The sequence below is a fragment of the Dromiciops gliroides genome, chromosome 1 (genome assembly GCF_019393635.1).
Source record: "Dromiciops gliroides isolate mDroGli1 chromosome 1, mDroGli1.pri, whole genome shotgun sequence".
Classification (NCBI taxonomy): domain Eukaryota; kingdom Metazoa; phylum Chordata; class Mammalia; order Microbiotheria; family Microbiotheriidae; genus Dromiciops; species Dromiciops gliroides.
Window position 1 is genome coordinate 380,515,294 of NC_057861.1, and position 13,947 is coordinate 380,529,240.

The following is a 13,947-nucleotide window of genomic DNA, read 5'->3' on the forward strand; positions in this document are numbered from 1 at the left end:
TATCTTATTAATGACTTGGAAAACATGATATATAAAATGTATGTACAAAATATTTTCTAATGACTTGGAAAATGTTGACATACATATCATTTTCCTGTGACACAAAGGCTGAGAGTTTTCTACCAAGATGGGAGAGTGAAGATTCAAAAAAGCATTAACAGACTATAAAATTCTGATAATGTAATGAGATTAAATTTAATAAGATAAAATTCAAAGATTAATATAGTTTTTTTGTGTTTTGTTTTTGTTTTTTGTGTGTGTTTTTTTTAGTGAGGCAACTGGGGTTAAGTGACTTGCCCAGGGTCACATAGCTAGAAAGTGTTAAGTGTCCTGAGGCCAGATCTGAACTCAGGTACTCCCTGACTCCAGGGCCAGTGCTCTATCCACTGTGCCACCTAGCTGCCCCAATTAATATAGTTTTAAAAAATTATCTTCCCATGTACAAAATGGAAGAAGCTTGGCTACATAACATTTTTTAAAAAAATGATTAGTGATTTCAGTGGACCCACGATATAAATGAACAGAAGGATACAGCATACATATACACATATATATCTTTTTATATATACAGATTTACATATATCTTTATATCATTATGGATATATTCATATGTATATGAGTTTGTGAATTTCTGTGTATGTTTATATACCAATATTCTAAATAAAGACTAAAAATAATGTTTTAGCCTTGAAAAGAGAAGCTTTGATATTGTGGAGCAGGGGAAAGCAGGATAGTGTCCTCAAATGCAACTTAGAAGGCAGATTTACTTTGTGTTTAGCTTCAGAGAGAAGAAACTAACAAAACAGGTGTGTTTTAAGGAGGAAAATTTTGGCTTAATTTTAGGAAAACTTCTTAAGAAGCAGTTACCTAAAAGTAATAGGATAACCTCATAAGTGGGTTCCCCATTATGGGAGTTCTTCAAGCAAAGACTAGCTCATAGCTTGCTGCATGATTTCTGGATGCATTTTGTTATTGTCTGTTTTTCAGTTATGGGTCATACTAAATGTCCTCTAATTTTCTTTCCTTATTAGAAAGATTTTATTTATTTATTTTCAAAATAATTCTAATGGAACATAGTATTATCTTTGAATACTATATAAATATGCAAGGTCATTTCTACAGGGATTTAATTTTCTTCAACTGTATTTGTTTTTTTCCCCTCTTGAGGGTTTTCTCCCCCAAAGTATAGTTTCCCCTGATTTTTTCAGTTCCTTTTTCTCCAGTCTTTAATATTTTCATTCAAGGTTCCGTTATCAGTGACTGCTTTTTAAATAGTGTTATAAAAATGGTCATTTTGCACTACAAGGGCATTTAAGACCTCTACTTATAAACATCATTCTTTTTTATTATTCTAATGCATCCATGAATAGAGCTTTTATTTTTCTAGTCCGATGAATTTCATTTGCTCATGTCTGATATTTGATTATGCTTTTGTCAAAAAAATGAAAAAGGAAAAATACATGTAGCAGTATTAGTGACTACTTTTTTGCTACCCTGTTTCATACTTTACTCCTGATTTCAAGAGAATTCTTTAAAGACTGCAACATTAAATTATTTTTTCACTCACACTTATGAAAAAGTTCCTTCTTTCTCCTATAAGTTTGATTGAAATCCAGTACATTTCTCTGTGGCTCTAAATATATCTGATTAAAAGTCAAAATCAAAAATAAGACCATTAAAGATTCTATTATGCATTGATTTATACCAAAGCCTAATTATAATGACACTCTCAATTACCAAGTTTATTTCTGAGTAAACAAATCATTATATTTTAGTATAACCAAATCAAATATATATATAGTATATATATATATACACCATACATCTAATTTTTATATCTATATCTATTTATTTTTATATCTTATTATAAACATTTAGTAAAAATTTATGTCTTATCCACCTGAAATAATAATAATAAATATACATATACATATATACATATATATATATATATGAGAGTTATTATAATTTGTAGGCTTTATTTGAACTTTTTCACATTTATCTAGCTGATTTGAATTGGTCATATTTAAGTAAAATTTTGTTCCTAATTATCATTGCTAACTCAGTAATCAAAATCTCCATTAAAAAAAAAGTAACCCCCCTTTCCCTATATGCAATCATGTAAGCAGGAAGTGTCGCATTTTCCTATGACTTATCAAAATAAAACTAACTGTAGTTATTTATTTATTTATTTATTTTTGCATTTTGATTTTCAGTAAAAAGTTCAGCTTCCTTTAACCAGGATAAAAATAGTTTATAGTCACTGTTAAGCTTATACAGAAATACATGATATTCTTGCCTTCCACTCATGCAATAACCTTGGGGAATTACTTTTCTCATTCAAAAACCTCTCATGTCATTGGTTAGTGTGTTTTGTGGTTGTTCTGCACTCTTTTACTTCACCCCTCTCAGGTTATGTCTGAGAAGATATTCTGAATTCTTGACTGAAAGTAGGAATATATGTATTTGATATTGAGCAGATTGAGCTTAATATTAGCTCCTGAAACCACCTTGATATCTTCAAAATTGAAAAGGTCTACCTCAAAATTGCTTGACATGTCGAGAATATTGATACAAAATTCATATACAAAAGAAAACAAAGACAAAAAATGGGGAAAAAAGACAAGGAAGTTTAAGGATCTTTGGAGACCACTTAAAATTTTGTTATGAATTTTATCATATTTTATTATTTGTAGGATCTTGGTGAAATATCCCAACAATTATGAGTATAGTATTAAGATATGACTTTCATAACGCATACTTATTACGTGTATGACACAAAGTCATTAAATGATAACAGAGAATGGTCATGAAGCCAGCAAAGACCTGAGCTCATGTAATCTTTGTAATGTACACTAATTGGGAGACCAAAAGAAGTCACTTTAAGGTTGCAGATGCCCTTAGCAACACTCTAAGATTAATAATTTTAGGGAAGTTGGTTACCTGAATTGGTGAAAAAATTTCTAGCTTGGAATTACTTATTCTATGAATTCATAGTTCTTGCTTTAAAAAAAAAAAAGATGGATTTTAGATTATGCATACATACATGAATACCACCTGCACACATATACATATAAAATACATATACATACTATAAGAAGTCTGCCTACTTAGCTGTCTTCACAATATTGTCATTGTTATCCATGTATAATTACTTTAGAACCTACTTGAGTAGTCACACTTTGATCTCTGTTTTGTTACTCATTCCAATTTCAGGAAGAACGAGTCTCAGAAAAAAAGGGACAAGACTAGGCCACATGACTGACCACATAGAAGCAACAGCTTACCACTATAGAAAGATAAGAAAATTTTATTCAAAATTATTCTAGTTTTTTTTAAGGGGGGGCAGTAGCTCCCCAAACCATCAGATCACTCACTAAGATTTCGTATGTAGATTTTTCTGCAAATCTTCAAGAGACATGTGGGACAAACTATAGAAAAGCTAATAAAGCAGATCATTTGGTTGTGACTGACAAGATTGAAAGCCATGAAAAGGCACACAAAAGACTTCTAATCTTTCTGTCAAGTTCTGGCTTCCCACAAGGCCACCTTAATCTGTTACTTGACTTCTGTCCTGTTGGTCTTTCTATCTCTCCCTTTCTCTCGCCCCTTTCTCCTTTTCTATTTATATTGTTTCTGTCTCTCATTCTCAATTTCTCCAACTCCCTATATCTCTCTCCATGTGCCTTTTGTCTTGTTCTCTCTATCTCTTGTCTCTCTGTTTCTGTCTCTAACTGTCTCTCTCTGTTTCTGTCTCTTGGTATTTCCTTACATTTGTCTATCTCTCTGTCTGTATGTTTTTCTCTTCTCTCCATTTCTCTTTCTCTGTTTCTGTTCTATCTCTGTGTGTCTCTGATTCTGTTCTCTCTTTCTTTCTTTCTTACCCTGACATTCCACCTGGCAGCAAAACAGTATCTCTTTCCTTATTTCTCTCTCTCTCTCTCTCTCTCTCTCTCTCTCTCTCTCTCTCTCTCTCTCTCTCTCTCTCTCTCTCTCTCCCTTTCTGCTTCTCCTTTTCTATTCATCATCATGAAATTGGATTGGATTTGATTGATAGGTTATAGGACTTCTTATCAAATAAAATTTGGCTGTAGAAAAGATACTGATTTCTAATATAGTTCAATATTCTTTGTAAGGTGTCTTCAAGGTTATTGTTAAAACTATATTTTCTTTTTAATGGAAGTCATTTGATACATCTATAACTTTATACTGAGCTAGAAATTTATCTGAAAGCCCAAAAGCATGAAATTCTAGCCCTGTCTCTCAATGAAAGTTATGTGAGTTTTATTGCATGAGATTTATCCTATCACTACATTCACATTCAGTTGCTGACAAATGCTCAAACTCCTGGACTTGCTGACGTGGAAAGTCATTAAATTGGTCCGCAGATCCCTGGGCATGATATTTATCTCATATATATATATATATATAGTATACACATACATACATACATACATATATATGTATATATATATACACACACATATACACACATACATATATATGTATATATATAGACACATACATATACACACATACATATATATATATATACATATACATATATATCTTGTGTGGGTCTGTGTGTATATATGTGATATTTTTCATATATGTGAATAGGGAATAGAGATGTATATGGAGTTGGAGACAAAAAGAAAGCTATAAATATGGTAGAAATATAGGGGATTGAGATAGAGATAAGTAGGGATAATGACAAGAACAGAAGAGAGAGAGTAGAGATGAGGACAGAGATGGTGATTAGGAGAGAGATGACAGAGATGGTTAGTTTTGCCAGAATGCTGGAATCCTCATGACACTGTGTAGTATGAAAAACATTTTGTTAACTATGAACTGTTAAATGTATTTTATCTATGATTTGCTACTAAAAACTATCATTTATACAGCAATGTGAATATGCATTGAACCAACTCTGGAAGTTAACAATTCCCATTTTTCTCAATATTGGAATAGATTTTTATGTATACTATGGAAACACAGTTATGCCTATATCTCCATTTATAAAAAAATTTGTCCATCTATTGAATGATGTATACTAATATATACTATGGGGCACCACTCAATATGAAGTTGAAGAATACCATAGCACAATCCTTAGTTCATAGTTTCAGGTAAATTACTAATTTGCATGTCTTTTTTTTTGTATAAAGCTGCATATATTTTGGGGGTTTTTTGTTTGTTTGGTTTTGGTTTGGTTTTTGTTTTTTTTGTGGGGTCATGAGGGTTAAGGGATTTGCCCAGGGTCACACAGCTAGTTGTGTCAAGTGTCTGAGGTTCGATTTGACTCAGATCCTCCTGAATCCAAGGCCAGTGCTTTATCCACTCGCCACCTAGCTGCCCTCTATATAGTTTTAAATGCTACTAATACCTGTACAGTAATGTTGGTATATATGCAATGTAGCATTTGAATACTACTGAACAGAATTTACACAAACATTACCTGTCTTGGTATCAGTGCAAAGCAGCCAATTGACTGATTTCTGACTTTATGAAGTCACTCCAGAAATGCCAGGCTTAAAAGAGGTTTGAAGAAGAAAATATAGAAATAACTTAATGAACCCCATAATAAATTGTTATCATAAATGTTAATGAAGAAAAGGAGTGCTAACCTGCCTTAGACAGCCAAGCTTCTTGTACCTGAGTCATACACATCTAAAGGTTATCAGGAAATATTTGTTATTCCTAGTGATTTTTGTTTGTTTGTTTGTTTTTAGGCTAAGTGAGGCTGGTATCACAAACAGACACATTTCGCTGAGGAAAAGAAAATTGGTCTACCTATTAAAAGACAGTACACCCAATTACAGATACACCAATTTTGAAACAGTCACTAAAGCTTAAAGTAAGGACAGGAATAAAAATTATAAATAAAAAAGTTTAGCATACCCTTGCAAGAATCAGTTATGACCAATGAAAGCTCAGAATGAACTGTCTGATAATGAACACTAAGCACAACAAAAGAGACAAATAAAATCCTGTATTAGAGAAAAGTATAATCTAATCATTCATAAAGTATTTAGTATGAATCTGACTATACACCAGGCACTCCACTAGGAACTGGAAGGAAAAGAAATATAATACATAGAGAAGCAGAACAAACTCAATACATTTTGTCTTCGTTTGATAAGGAGAAAGATCATAGTCTTGGATAGGGAAGAATGAAAATGTTAATAGGGAGTGAATAAGGCAGCCAGGTGGCATAGTGGATGCAGACAGTAAGACAATGGGTTCAAATTTTGACACTTACTAGTCATGTGCCCCCTGCTAAAGTCTGCTGAATATCCTCATCTGTAAAATGGGGATAATAATACGTCCTACCTTCCAGGGATGCTATAAGGATAAAATTGAGTTAATATTTGAAACAATTTATAAATATTCGTTATATTTGGAAGTAAGTCTAATAAAATATATTATTATATTAATTATATATTATATATAATATTTATCTGACAAGCATGATATAAATGCAAGCTACTATTATTACCTATTATTAATATTAGTTTGGACCCATGAGAGTACTTAGCCCTTAAGAATCAGATTTCCCAAACAAACCAAGACCAAACAGTCACAAGGTACTGAAAAAAGTGACAGGTGTGAATGCTGAGCTACTGTGAGTTATTTTGCAATTGAAGAGTGAGGGGAGCATAAGTTTTTTACTTCCCTAGCAGCTGTATGATTTTTCACTCCCTCCTTTGTTTTGTTGAGGTATCAATCCCAATCACTAAAAATTATATCACTTTATTCCTGCTTTTTAAAAAGAAAACAAAACAAAACAAAATCTGCCTCAAACCAACTACATCTCTATAACTCTGAAACCTGTAGTCCAGAACTCGATTATGCCTCTTGTAACATATTGCAAACATAGTAAAAGAACACTCATAATTTATAGCTCTTAGGCAGATAGTTGTAACTTTCAATGAGTCCACAAGCATTACATTTTCAACCATATTTTATGCCCCATTTCCCCTAAGAACATTTAAGTTTCCATCAGCATTCTATATTCAATATTATATGATTCTCTTATTAATATTGTTCATCAGTATGCAGCAGCTAATAGGATGCCATCTTGCTTTGAAGAAAAAAAGCAAAAATATGATTCAAGTGCCAGTAAAATTTGAATATATGAGATGTTACTGCAAATTAAACTAAAATCCACTAGTGTTACCGAGGCTTTTCTTAATTTCTAAATATTTCCTGTGATTGTTCATCTGTTTGATGCACACTAGTGCTAACTTTCCTTTAAATCTTTAAATTTCAATGTAATTCTTTTAATGAACTATAACGTGTACCTCTCCTTCTAGTTGCAGGATATAAGAACAGTTTCTATTAGGAAATCACTTTACACAGTTAAAGAATGCCATAACTCTGCAAAGAGCAGTCTTTGATGGTTGCCTGTGATTCAGTCCCATTTGGAGCCCTAGATCATTCAAGCTGCCTGATTACCTGTGGAGTATTTAAAACAAAACATAGACAAGTCAATGGTGAGTAAATTAAGTTACTGAAGCTACCCAGTTCTGTAATGTATTTTTTGAAGTATCTCCTTTGTTGTTTGTCACCTTGTTAGTTAGGTATCATAGAGCCAATATTATTATAATTCTGTAGCTAAAACAATTCTTTAATCATGTCTATCAACAACCTGGAAGCACTATTTGTTGTTGATCATTTCATTTGTGTCTACTCTTCATGAACCCATTTGGGACTTTTGTTACAGTTAATGAAGTGGTCTATCATTTTCCTCTCCAGCATATTTTACAGTGAGGAAAACTGAGGCAAACAGGTTAAATGACTTACCCAGGGTTCAGAAAGCTAGTAAGTATCTGAGGGCCAAATTGCACTAAGGAATGTCAGTCTTCCTGACCTCAGGCTCATCACTTTATCTACTGTGCCACCTAATCCCCTAATTTAAATTAAACATTTTATTCTAGTGGTACTTAATATACACTAAGATCATAAGCTCTCTGAGGGTAGAAAACATGGGCCTACTTATTTTACATTCCTTTCAGTAGCTGTTAAGTACTATGCTCACTTGGGAAGGGGCAGGGGATGTCACTAAAAATAATTGTGGAATCCTACTGTTGTATAGTACAAAGAGGCAAAAGTTAGATAAAAGCATAGCAAACATGAATTATAGTTCCAAGTCTGACTTTTATGCATCCATGGAAGGTAATAATATTATTTAATATAGCATCATACATACATATACCCCTTACATGATTTATCCATTTACAAGGAAAAGAAATAAACTCTTTTGGGGATGTTAATTTATATCCAGCCAAATAGCTATTAGTTTTGGGGGCAGGATCCAAACCCAGGATTCATGATTCCAAATTCAGCATTGTATTCATTATGATACACTGTTCTCACTATGGCAATACTTCCTATGCAACATTTTCCTCTCAGTCATGAGGCAAGTGTGGCTTATAGATGCCAGCTGGGGAGTTAGAAGGGCATGGGTTCAAATACTACATTAACACTTACCCTGTGACCATAGGGCTTATCTCAGCTTTGTTCCTTCATTTAGGAAATAGAGATAGTAATGTGTGTAATACCTAAATTATGGTTGTCACTGGGAGGTTCAAATCAGACTAAATAGAATTAAATAGAAAAAATACAGGAGAAAACATAAGCAAGACAGTTTGCAAGGAGCTGCAACTTAGTACTTACTTATATTGAATATTTTACATTCTTAAAAAGAAAAGAATATATGTAATACATATGTAGTAACTTCATATATAGTTCTCTCTATCTGCTCAATTATATACATATATGTATGTATGCATTTCAAAATATATTTCAATATATTCTATATTCTATGCCTGCATGCATCTACATACATAGATATGTATCTATATATACATATACATATATATAATACATATATAAATGCTCATTTCATTTGGCAATTAAATTCAAGACTAAAAACTAACTAAAACAAATGAGAAGGGAATGTGAGAAAATAATTAATAATAATTGGTTTTTATGGGGGACACTTTCTTTCTTTATCCCTACTTCAGAAGGTTCAGCTAAACTCAGGGCCTAATCCTGTGCAGGGTTTACAAAGAATGGAGATAGAAATGAAACCTGCCTGTACATACCTTTGCCCTCAGGGGGTGTGTCTCCCACTAGACCTTGTGGTCATCACAGTAAAGCTCATTTTAATATGAGCCACCCTCAAGTCATGTCAATCAATGGAATTTAATGACACTGACAATTTAGCTTTAATCAGTGTTTGAGGAGCAACCTTTATTTGAAGGAGGAAAGGCTCTGGACTACAGGGGGCTTACTCTCTTTCTTCCTGCGACTCTCTTGGTTTCTCCACACACCCTCTCCTCTCCCTCTTGGCTCAATATCCTGGGGTATATAATTGTTTAGGACTGTAAGCCTGTGACTAGTGAGGAAGTTAGGCAAATGACCCATGGTCAATTCTTTTTTTTTTTTGTGGGGGGGGGGAGTTTGTTTTTGTTTTTGTTTTTGTGAGGCAATGGGTGTTAAGTGACTTGCCCAGGATCACACAGCCATTAAGTGTCAAGTGTCTGAGGCCGGATTTGAACTCAGGTACTCCTGAATCCAGGGCCAGTGCTTTATCCACTGCGCCACCTAGCTGCCCCCGATGGTCAGTTCTTTACTAATATTTAATATTCTTTAATAATAAATGCTTACTACCGAAACTGGTGCAATAGCCATTAATTTATAACTATCAGAATATTTTAGGAAAACCCAGTGTGGCCCCCAATATTTTAGCTAAACCCAGCCTAGTTTCCTCAATAATTTAGTAACACAGATATAAAGCATTCTGTTAACATCATAGTGCCATATATATATATATATATTATATATATATATATATATATATATATATATATATATCAGTGATTATTTTCTTTATGCCTCAATTTCCTCATCTGTAAAATGAGAGGGTTACACTCTAGAATACTTCAAATGCTTTTAAATCTAACACTGTAATTCAAAGAAAATGTGATGAATAAATTAATATGTCATTAACTGAAGCATGAACTGTGAGAACAGAAAAATAGATGGGTAGCACTTTCAATGGGGATATTATTGCCATTTTCTGACATCTATAGAGAAGAATTCAGCTTTTGATGGGAGAAACTAAAGATGTTTGGATATTCAATTTGGCCCAGCTGGCTCAGCATCAGGATACTGAGCCAAATCTCTTTGATATGAAAATCAAATAGGAAATCTCAAGGTACAGGGGTCTCTCAGGAGGTTTCTCATATTCTTCAGTTCTGGCTGAGTTGCACCAGCTTCTAAAATATCTATTTATATGCCAGACAAGTGTTCATGTTTTGGAGTGAAAATATGAAACATTTTCTTCTCTGTTCTTGCAGACATCTCCATTTATAATTGCCAAATATCTTTATCTGGACAAGGTAGTTATGTATCAATGTATTCCCCTTTTCCATCCCCCCTTTACAGGATAGGTAAAAGCATATTTTAAAACTTATTGTATTTTTTTAAATGTGGGTCAGATTCACATTACTTTTTTGTCATATCATTTCTTACAATAAAATCTATATTTTTGTTGATGATTAGTCATTTCATTCATGTCTTTCACTTCATGACCCTGTTTCAGATTTTCTTGTCAAAGATACTGGAGTGGTTTACCATTTCCTTTTCCAGTTCATTTTACAGATCAGGAAACAGAGGCAAACAAGGTTAAGTGACTTGCTAGGGTCACATAGCTACTATCATTAGTAGCTATTTTCAAATTGACAATATTATTGAATTCGATTTTAAAATATCTCCATTCTGACCAGTTCATAGTATTTAATGTCTAATATTTTGGAAAGTTATGTTAGTTTCATGGAATTTATTATTATGTTCTAGTTTATTATCATATTCATGAGGTTTATTATCATATTCTTTTGATCTATGACTCCCCAATATTAACTTAATCCAATTAGAATGCTGATGTGGCTAAAGTTCTATTTCATCTGTCAGCAAGTCAACATGTTAACAGGCATTTATTAAGTACCTACTATGTGCCAGGCTCTGGGCTAAGTACTAAAGATACAAATATATGTAAAAAGATAAAAGGAATTTTCCATCAAGGAGCATATATCCCAATAGGAAGATAATAAATAAAGGGGAAATGAAAAGTGAGGGAGAGAAGGCAAAATACTTGAGGAGGGGGTGCCAAGTCTAGAGAGTAAAGATTGGCTGCTCTATCTCTTTGCTTCAAATGGAGGTTCAGGAACAATAATGAGAGGAATAAAGAGAAAAGAGGAGTAAAGTAGGCAAAAGAATAAGACAGCTTTTTGGTCAAGTCTAGAGAACTCATGGGAATCTACTTGGGAACAGTGAAGGAGGAAGCATACCACTGACCTGAAAGGAATTCTTAAAATTTAATGTGGATTCTCCAGTCTTGTATTTGTTCCTCTACACACTGCACCCACATAATTGCTTTGAGTTGAATAGGTGCTTCCTAGCTTTTGGCCTTTCCATATCCTGAGGCAACAAATGCTTCAGTGCAAACCAATAAAGGGTCATGGATGCCTTAAAAATTTGACACTCACTTGTTCTGTCAGGGTTTCCTGCAACCCAATGGCTCAGTCTTTTAAAATCAGATCAGGTCCTGGTTCTGATATCAGTCCATATGTCTGAGCCTGAGATGAAGAGGATTCTTGTTGGGAATGCTACCACTGCTCCCTTCCTTCACCCCTCCCCTAGTTGCTTAAGATCAGCCTGACCTAGAGAAACTGAAGTACTCTCATCGAAACCATCCAGATCTGGCACAATTCAGGATTAGACATACTTCGATCATCAGGTTCATCAGATTTACATCCCACTCCTCTCTCCCCTTCATGGACAACCAAAAGCACAAGATTTGGTATATGAAAAATAAGTTACTCATTTCCTAGACTTTTATAACTTGCTATATTTGGAGACACACAAACAAATAATACAAAATTTCTGGGAGAATAAATATTATTTTCCTTTAATTATTAATTTCAAGAAACAACCCTCTTCTAAGATAAATATTTATGGAAGTATGCTAACATAAAATTCTTGCATGATCTACTAAGGTGTGGTATCATTGCAACATATTTGCCAACATATGTTACAAGGAATGGAGAAACAGGAAAAAAAAAGAAAGAAAAAAATCCCTGAAAATTTTGTCAAAATCTCTCAAACTGAGCCAACATATAAAATTCAGTGCAGTAATTCCAAAAAAAAATTGAGTACCTACTATGTTCAAAGAACCATATCTTTCTACTTAGTAGATTCAGTGTGAGGGTGAACGTAAATTATGGATGATGAAAATTTTTTTTTGGAAAATATATTTCAAGATAGGCCAAAGGCGAGTGTAATACTCAAAAATCTAATGCTGATATTTCACAAATAATTCCTAAATAGAGGGAGAATAATCAAAATGTGCAGGTACTGAAAAACAAAACAAAAATGGAATTTGCTATCTCTTAAATAGAAAACCAATTGACTAATCATTCAACTGAAATAAAAAAGAAAATAATTACCTTGTGCCCAGTCTTGTGTTATAATTGTACAGACTAGTTTCCATGGTCAGGAATGCACATCTGCCTCATTTCTGCTTCAGATGGGAGAGATTTGGACATTTTTGCAAGAAGAAAGGAAAGAGAAAAAGAAAAAAAAGGTAGACAGAGAAAGATTCCACATTAGACAGAGAAGGGGAATGTACAAAGGATCAGTTTACTCTAGGAGATATGAGACATTGGGAAGTAGAACAGTAATAACTTCATGGAAAATTAACAAAAGAGGTATGATCATTCAGGGATAAGAGATTTGGGAAGTTAAATCTGTTCTGATTCCTACCTTAGTATCAATAAAATACATGAAGGTTTTATTTTATGTAGTTTTTGACTTTTTGAAAGGATTTCCTTTTAATATCCATACACATACCACACAGCCAAATGCAATTTACCTATTTGATTAGAGTAAGCAGTGCTATCAATATTATACTACTTATACAACAATGACACTAAGTATTCAAAGCCTAATAATAATAACAATATTAATAATAATTTTAAATCACACAAGCTAGGTCATTAATTTTTTTTCCCTTTTCTCTGATTCATGTTAGGTATATTACCTAAGTAATTTCCTCAAGCTTTGGAAATAGTTGTTTCATTTTTAACTCCTCTTCTCCTTTAAATGGAATTCTATCATGGCAAAGAAAGAGGCAAAACGTCCATGCTCTGTATACAGTGATGAATACCCTGGAACACAGTAAAGCCAGTAGTGTGATGAGTTATTTCCAGGCTACTCACTTCAGTCACCAAGAATTTACTGAATTGATCAATAGCATCCAGCATTTTTGCACTCTGAGTTCAAACATTAGATAGATAAGCAAACAAACCAAAAAACGGCAATTGAAATCAAACCCTGCCACATTGTTGCCAAAGAGTTAATTGCATTTAAAGCCTTTAGGAGGATATACTCACTCTGATATTCCAGAATTACTGGTTGGAATAAGTAAATGCTAGATCCCTAAGGCCTGAATTCATTGATCAAGCAAAACATTGCTAAAAAAAATAAAAAACAAACAAACAAAACATTGTCACCAGACCCATCAAGAAAGACATGTTTCAAATACAGTGGGCCATATGTCAAAATAGTATCAAAATTAATTGTAAAGATAGCAATTTATTGAATGTTTTGCTCTGGTCTTTTGAGAACCATTTAGATAAAGTTGCTACCATTTCCAAGGAATGAAGTTGTCTCATTTCTGACTAAAATTCTTGGTAATTTAGTTTTCATTTATGAAACAAGGAAAGAAGTTTAAAATTAATGGAGCTTGTATTTTAATAAAAAGAAGTGAGCAAAATGGACCTGACGTATTCATTGATCTTTGTCAGATTACCAACACAGAAAAACACAGATATGGAGATTCCTCTTTGGAAAGAAGCTGAAAAACAAGGAATTGAATTG